Below are 9,260 nucleotides of genomic sequence, written 5' to 3' on the forward strand. Positions count from 1 at the left end.
GAGGGTGACAAGAAGTAGATCTGCTGTAGACATTGCCAACAAATAGCAAGTGATGCACTTGGAGAGCCCACACTTGCCTCGATTCAGGATCACGATTGCCACTAAATTGACTGTAAGAAAAATAAAGAAATGTACACTTCTTCATGGCTCGAGTCATAGCAAAAAAAAAAACAGCTTATTATGTCTACTAAATCACACCAATTTCCCCAGCTTAATATATTAATTATATGATACATGGTGAAAAAATTACAATGTAATTGTTGTCTCAAGCAAACCAGAATGAAATAAAGATATGCTGTGAACCAATAGACAAGCAGACGAAACAAATAAATAAATGAGGAATAAAAACTACAATGAATGAAATATATTAATACAAGTCTGTCATGCTGACAGATTAACTGAAATGTTTAATAGATTTTTCATGCTTATCAAACTGGGTAATGGAGTACTACATCCACAAACAAACATCCTCCCCTTCCACCACTTACACTCAGTAGCTGAAGTGTGCAATATCTGCAAGATTCACTGCGGAAATTCATCAAAGATTCACATACAGCACCTTTCACACCCACAACCTCTCCCACTGATACAAACAAGGGCAGCCAACACATGGGAACATCACCCCCCGCAATTTCGCCTCAAAACCCCTCACCATCACCTTCTCGAGTGTGACTCGGGATGGAGAATAAATGCTGACTCAGCCTACTCTGTATTGGAAGTAAATACTCTGTAAAACATTCATAAACAAACCTGATCCTCCAGATGTAGGGAAACAATAATAAAATATGAACTACTGGTGGAGCCATCAGGAACACATAGTTTGGAAATAATCAAAGCCGGGGAAAGTAGGTCAAATTTTAACAAGTAATGAAAGTAGGTTTAAATAGGTTTTACGCGAGCATGACTGGATTTAAGGACTTACAAATGATGCCAACAGCTGCAAGTACTGGATAGTAAATTTGAGCTATCTGTAAGATTGCTGTGTATTTCATCCTGTCCCAGTCAGGACTGTCTGTTACAGTGGAGTTAATGATTCTGTCTGCTGAAATACAATAATATCGTCAACACAACCTCGTTTTATTTGGAAGCTAAACATCGAGGGAGACAGTACATCTGGTTGAATCACTAATTACATTAGTTGCAGTCATCTGAACAAGCAGTAAATTAAACACTCTCCTTTGGGAGTTATTACGCAGTCAAATCTACTTTGAAGAATAAAGTGTCACTAAATTCCTCAGAATTAGAATTAGATTTTATTGTCATGTGCATTCAAGCACATGTGGACGGTGAAAAGTGTATGAAGTCACCATTCCTGGCTCCATCCAATGTACAAAGGTACCTAGGACAAAATCTTAGATACAAAATAGATAAATAAAAAAAAAACCAAAGTTAAAAGTTAAACATTACAGTCCTTCTTAGCATTAATAGAAAAATAAAGAAATAAAGTTAAAAGGCTAGTTCAGAAATATTTTTGAAAGGATCGGTTCGGTTAATCAATGACGGTACTGTCACCACAGAGATGGGATGCTCTAAGTTTACAAAACAACAATTTAGCAGCAGTTTTAACTGTGTTGAGAAATAACAAAGGCAATTTGTCACATCTTGGGAGTGGTGTATGGTCCCATTTATAGGAACGATATGCTACGATGCTGTACAAAGTAAGCAATAACTGGAACTTGTCACAAAGATGTGACGATAATTAATCGTAGGATACTTTAATGCATTTAGGTCTGGGGAAAATAAAGGTGGCCAAGATGACTGTTCATGGAATGTTGTCATAAGAGATTCTTAGAACAGCATCTTCTGGAACAAGAGAAAAGGTGCACTTTCGTCCAAAGAGAAGTAATTAATTAATGACTTAATACTGAGAGCACCCCTAACAGTGACCCTTTTCTGAGGAAGGATGCTCTTGCTCTCGAGGGAGTGCAGCCAAATGTTTACCAGGTTGATTCCGGGGATGGTGGGTCTGACGTACGAGGAGAGATTGACCAGGTTGGGATTGTTATTGCTGGAGTTCAGACGAATGAGGGGGCGATCTCATAGAGACTTATAAAATTCTAACAGGACTGGACAGGGTAGATGCAGGGAGGATGTTCCCGATGGCGGGTGTGTCCAGAGCCAAGGGTCACAGTCTGAGGATTTGGGGTAGACCATTTAGGACAGAGATGGGGAGACATTTCTTCACCCAAAGAATGGTGAGCCTGTGGAATTCATTACCACAGGAAGAAGATGATGCCAAAACATTGAATGTGTTCAAGAGGTGGCTGGATGTAGCACTTGGGGATCATGGGATCAAAGAGAAAACATAAGAGCATAGAGCAGGAGTAGGCCATTGAGCCATATTCAATATGATCCTCATAGCTGATGTCATCTGAGCCTCATTTCCTACCCACCGTCAATAACCTTTCAAACGTTATTTGAAAATATGCCTATCTCCTCCTTCAAGATCACTTTATCTCTCTTCAATGCCCACTCTCTCTCTCACTTGTGCTCTCGTGCTCACTCGCTTATTCTATTCGCTAGACCTCATCTCGCTCATGTTCTCTCACTCTCCCTCTTTCACACAGTCTCTCTCTCTCAACACCCCCTCTGTTAGACTCCCCTGCTTGCTTACTTTTGTCTCCATCTTACTTTTTCTACATTTTGCTCTCCCTCCCTCTTTCACTCTTCCTCACTCTCTCACTCTGTCCCTTTCTCACTCTCCCTCCCTCACTATCACTCCCTCACTCTCCCCCTCACTTTCTCACTCTCTTTTGCTCCCTCTCTCTTTCTCTCTCACTCATTCTCTCTCCTCCGCTATCACAGTCTCTAACTTGTTCTATCTCTTGTTCACTCTCCCTTTCTTGCTCACTTTCACTCTGTCCCTATCTCTTCCTGTCTCTCGCTTGCTCTCTCTTTCTCTCTCATTCTGTCTGTCACTTTCTGTCTCACTCTCTCTCACTTGTTCTGTCTCTTGTTCACTCTCCTTTACTCGTTCACTTTCACTCTCTCTCTCTGTCTCCCCTTCTGTCTCGCTCACTGTCTCTTATTCTCTCTTGTTTTCTCACTCTCTCTCCCTCGTTCACACTCCATATCCATTGGGCCATCTGTCTCACTCTCTCCATCATTCTCTGTCTCCCTCTCCTTTGCTCTCCCTCCTCCATTCTTGCTATCACTCTCTCCACTGTTCTCTCTCTCGATCTCCCTCCCTCACTGTTTTTCTTTCACTCGTACTCCCTCACTTGCTCTGTCACTCCGTTACTTGCTTCCTCTCTCTCAGTCTCCATCTCTCACTCACTCCCCTTTCTCACTCACTCTCCCTCTCTTTGTTGTCTCTTTCACTTGCTCTCTCTCTCCTCCTCACTTTCTCTCTCACTCTCTCTTTCAGCCTGCTTTGTCGCTCTCTCGTGCTCTGTCCCATTGACCTTACCTTTCCACATCCATTTGTTAATGTCTGATTATTGCAAATTACTTACCTGCAAACTTGGCTAAAGCGCTTTCTATCCCAGCATCCAACTCATTAATATAACTCATGAATAGCTGGGGCCCAACAACTGAACCCTGTGTCACCCACTAGTTCTATATTAAATTGTAGAAGGAACTTGATGGGCTGAATGGCATACTCCTGCTTTCAGTTCCCAAGTTTTCCTGGAGACCCAGGAATGCAATTCAAATGGAGAGGCACAGACAGCTCTGGGAGTTTGGCTGTTCACGGATTTAGCATCTAATCCATTTTCAGACTCAAAAATTTACCTAACATAGTTTTCTCATTCCATTCTTTCTGTTATGACTTTCTCCCCATATCCTTTGATAACCTTTTGCACTGAGAACTATATCTAACTTCTTCTTGCAAACATTCAATATTTTGGCCTCCACTGCTTTCTGTGGCAGAGAATTCCACAGGCTCCCCCACTCTCAGGGTGAAGATATTTCTCCTCATCTCAGTCCTAAATTGCTTACCTTGTATCCTTAGATTGTGATCTCCTGGTTTTGGGCTCCCTGCTCATCATAAACATTCTTCCTATGTTTGTTCTGGCTAGTCCTGATAGAATTTTGTAGGTTTCTATCAGAATTCCCCTCACCTATTTCTCTAAACTCCAGTCAATCTAGTCAAACTGATTCAGTCTCTCTTCATACATCTCTCTGTTACTCACTCGATCTCTCTATCACGCTCACTCACTTGGTCCCTCTCTCTCTGTCTTGCACACTCATTCAGTTTCTCTCTCTTGCTCAGTCTCTCAAAATAACTCTCGCATTCCCACACTCATGAAGACACTCATTCTCTCTCTCTACCTGTCTCTCTCGCTCAGTTTCTTTCTTTCGCATGCCCTTTCTATCTCACTCGCACTCGCTCGATTGCTGTCTCTCAATTTCTCACTCTCTCATGATCACTGTCTCCCTCGCTGTCTCAATCACTCCCTTACTCACTCTCTCCATCGCACCTGCAATCACTCTGTTTCTCCCTCACTCTCTCCATTGCTCTCTCCTCTGCCCTCTCTGGCTCTCTCTCTTGCGCTCTCTATCTCACTCTCTCCATCACACTCGAAATCATTCTCTTTTTCTCTCTCACTCTCTCCCTCGCTCCCTTTCTCACTCTCTCCATTGCTCTCTCAATCATTCTCTTTCTCCCTCACTCTCTCTATCGCTCTCTCATCTGCTCTCTCTCGTTCTCTCTCCTTCATTCTCTTTCCTTCACACTCTCTCCCTCACTTTCTCTCCCTCACTCTCTTGCTTGTTCCCTCTCGTGTTTCCTCGCTCTCCCTCTCTCGCTCACTCGCTTGATGTCTCTCTCTTTCTCACTCACCCAGTCTCTCACACTCCCTCTCACTCTTGTTCAATCTCTCATGCGAACTCTCTCACATTCCCCACTCATTTTGCACTCAATCTCTCTTTCTCCATCTCTTGTTCAGCTCTTTTCTCCCGTTGCCCACCTTCTCTCTTGCTACACCTCTCTCATTCGCTCTCGCTATCCCTCTTGCATTTGCTGTCTCGCTGCGTAGGTATCGCTTGCTTTCTCTCTCTCTCAGTCTTTGCTTTCTCTCTCACTTCCATTCTCTCCCTCACGCTCTCTCACTCATTCTCTGTCTCACTCTCTCTTTCTGACTTGCTGTCTTGCTTGCTGTCTCTCCTCTCTCTCCCTCCCTCTCTCTCTCACTTTACAAAAGGTGGCATGTCAGGGTCAGGCACTGAACTGTGGGTGTGAGGTCTTGTGCAGGATCTGTCTCAGAACCTCACCCTGCGCACAGGCTTGTTTTATCCCGATAGCAGGAATTTATAAAATGCCACGCAGTCCTACCATGGCTTCAAATTTTGTGTTGTGTACAAACAAAAAATACCTGCATTGAAACTGTGTGTTTGTGTGTGTGTGTCTGCATGTGCATGTGTGCGTGCGCGTGTGTGCGTGTGCATGTCTGCGTGTGTGTGCATGTGCATGTGTGTGCGCATGTGTGTGTGCGTGTGTGTGTGTGCATGTGCATGTGTGCGTGCTCGTGTGTGTGTGTGCATGTGCATGTGTGTGTGCATGTGTGTGTGTGCGTGTGCATGTGTGCGTGTATGTGTGCGTGTGTGTCTGTGTGTGCGTGTGTGTGTGTGCATGTATGCGTGTGTGTCTGTGTGTGCGTGTGTGCGTGGGCATGTGTGTGTGCATGTATGTGTGTGTGTCTGTGTGTGAGTGTGTTTGTGTGTGCATGCATGTGTGTGTGTCTATGTGTGCATGTGTGTGTGTGTGTGTGTGAGCACCTGTGTGCGTGTGTGTATGTCTGTGTGCACATGTGCATGCGTGTGTGTGTATGTGTGTGTGCGCATGTGTGTGTGTGCCTGCGTGCGTGCATGTGTGCCTGTGTGTGTGTGTGTGTGCGTGTGTGTGTGTGTCTGTGTGGCTGTGTTTGTGTGTGTGTGTGCCTGTCTGTGTGTGTGCCTGTCTGTGTATGTCTGTGTATGCGCGTGAGTGCATGTGTGTCTGTGTGTGCATATGTGTGTGTGTGTGCATGAGAGAGAGAGAGAGGGAGAGATAGAGAGTGTGACTGAGTTTGTGTGGGAAATTGAGTGAATGTGTATTTACGTCTGACAGTGTGTTTGTATGTGAAGGAGGAACTCCAAAGGGATATTAATTTCTTCAGTGAAAGGGAAAATCTGACCTGGAGAGATTCACAGTAAAACTTCCTCACGTTCCTAACACAACAATAACTGGCAATGTATCACAGTCCTCCTAATTGTTGTCTTTAACTGTTATTTGTGTTTCTGATATTTGTGTACAAGATTGCTCAAACCTGCTGGACAATAATGTTTAATCATTTCTCAGCATTTTAAATCAAAACAATATTCTTCCTACCAACGTGAATCACATTTCACCTCATTATATTCACCTGGCAATGATTCAAACATATGTCACACAATACAGACAACACGGTATATGATGTGATGGGATGCAGCAAACTCTGTTACACTCAGTATCCTCATGTTGCAATGTTGTAATATTCTGTCAGAAAACAGGCCTTGCATAGGGGGACAATGCCACTGGAAGTGTGGACTGGGCAGGGAACAGGGATTTTAACATGTCACTGTGGTAGTTTCTAAATCTCTGCCACAAGCAGAAATTTACACCTGCTCATTTGTGAATATTCAGTCTGAATTTGCAAGATTTCACGATTTGTCAATATTTAAAACAGCAAAAGCTCTGTCTTTCTATCAATGTGCTTTCTCCACATTATATTCCATCTGCCAATTACTTGCCCACACAGTGAACATAACCATATCTGTTTTACAGCCTCTTTAGTCATCCCCACAGCTTTCTGTCCCACCCAGTTTGGGTCTTGTCATTGAACGTGGAGACATGATACTTGCCCTTGTTGTCTAACTCATTGCTTTCAATTGTAAATGACTATGGCTTTACCAGTGACCTGTCTGGCTCCCTCACCAATACCAGCTCGCCAAGCTGGAACTGTTCGCTGTCCACCAGCCAATTCTCTGTCCTCCAGGGCACTTAACATTATAATGTTATAACATAGAGTCAGAGGAGTGTCAGCGATGGGAACATACAGAGGGAGTGAGTGATAAGTTTGGTGGGTTAGCGAATTGGGAGCGGGACATTGAAGGGCAGAATTACGCTGCACTCAAATGGCCATGGAGACCAAGTTCCCACTCCTCCTTGTCCTTTTCTGTTTATAAAGCCAGCGTGTGCTTTATAGTGAACAAACCAAAAATGGCTGACTGACTAATTCCTTTGGAATCATTTGTGCTGCCTTGCAGATTAAAACACATCTCACACTTTTAACACTTTTAACCCTAACCCTAACCCTAGGGTTAGGAGAGACATAGGAGCAGAAATTAGGCCATTCGGCCCATCGAGTCTGCTCTGCCATTCAATCATGGCTGTTAAGTTCCTCAACCCCGTTCTCCCGCTTCCTCCCCATAACCCTTGATCCTCTTGATAATCAAGAACCTATCTGTCTCAGTATTAAATGTACTCAATTTCCTGGCTTCCACAGCCTTCCGTGACAGTGAATGCCATAGATTCACCACTCTCTGCCTGAAGACGTTTCTCCTTATTTCCATTCTAAATGGTCTTCCCTTTACTCTAAGGCTGTGCCCTCGGGTCCTAGTCTCTCCTACCAATGGAATCATCTTCCCAACATCCACTCTGTCCAGGCCATTCAGTATTCTGAAAGTTTCAATTAGATCCCCCCTCATCCTTCTAAACTTCAATGAGTATAGTCCCAGAGTCCTCAAATGTTCTTCATATGTTAAGCTTTCCATTCCTGCAACCATTCTCGTGAACCTCCTCTGAACCCGCTCCAGGGCCAGTACATCCTTCCTGAGATATGGGGCCTAAATCTGTAATATATCTGTAATTGAACTAATCTCCTGGATAAAAACCAAGCAGCTTTTCAGGCCAGAAAGTGCCTGGCAGTGTCCTATAGAACTGCGGATGCTGTAAATCAGGAAGAAAAACAGAAGTTGCTGGAAAAGCTCAGCAGGTCTGGCAGCATCTGTGAAGGAAAAAACATAGTTAACGTTTCGGTTCCGGTGACCCTTCCTCAGATTGAACTGCTGAGCTTTTCCAGTGACTATGTATTTGTTCCTAATCTCCTGGATGGAATGATGGATCTGTGTGTGTGAGTGTATGAGGGTATGAGTGTGTGTCTGCACACGTGTGTGTGAGAGTGTGTGTGTGTGGGCAAGTGTGTGTGTGAGTAAGTGAGTGCGCGGGTGTGCGTGTGGGTGCTTGTGAGGGTGAGCACACTTGATTTTGCTGGTGAGGGAGTGTGCGCGAGTCTGTGGTGGAGTCTGCTTGAGCGAGAGATTGCGTTTGTGTGCGTGTGAAAGGTATGTGTAAGATTATGCGACTGCGAGACAGAGCGTGTGAGACTCTGCGAACATGTGTGAGCGGTTGTGTCAGAGTATGTGAATGCATGAGTGTGTGACGGTGCCTGGGTGCATGACCGAGCGTGTTTGTCTATGTGTGAGTGCTTGCCTGTGTGAGAATTTTAACGTGAGCCTGCGTGTGTTTGTGTAAGAGATTTTGTGAGTATGCCTTTGTGACTGTGCTTGTCGGAGAAACTCTAATGGATATTGAGGGAATGGGAGAATTGATACACTCCAAGACTTCCTCACGTTCCCAACACAATCTCCCGGCAATAACCAGCAACGTTGCATTTGCTGTCATAATTGTTAATTGCACCACTAGATTAACTGTTGGATATTTCCACACACCATAATACATAGGAGCAGAAATTAGGCCATTCGGCCCATCAAGCCTGCTCTGCCATTCAATCATGGCTGATAAGGTCCCCTTACCCCCTGGGCAATAATGTTTAACCACGTCTCACCAAGACATTCCCTTCTTTTCTGTTCTTCCTAAAAATGTAAATTACATTTCACCACATTATATTCAGCGTTTTAAATACAATATTAATTCACATGATACAGGCAACAAAGTAGATGATATGATGGGAAGTAACAAACTCTGTTACACTCAGTACCTTCGTGTTGCAATGTTATAATATCCAGTCAGAAAACTGCCCTCCGTGAGGAACAGTGACCCCAAGGGCTGGGTTACTGTGAGGATGAGACAGACCGGGTACAGGGCGAGAGAGGACATTTGATCCAGAGAGCTGGTGAGTGACATGGTTTGGAGAGGAGGAGGAACAGTTACACCCATGGTCCATGCTCGAGGCTGATCAGGACGTAGTCAGCAATGAAACCTTGCCCTTTAACCTGACCCCAAACCTGAGACACACACACACGCACACTCACTCACACACAGACACACACACACTCAC

The sequence above is a fragment of the Rhincodon typus genome, chromosome 48 (assembly GCF_021869965.1).
Source record: "Rhincodon typus isolate 14 chromosome 48, sRhiTyp1.1, whole genome shotgun sequence".
In the NCBI taxonomy this organism is placed as follows: Eukaryota; Metazoa; Chordata; class Chondrichthyes; order Orectolobiformes; family Rhincodontidae; genus Rhincodon; species Rhincodon typus.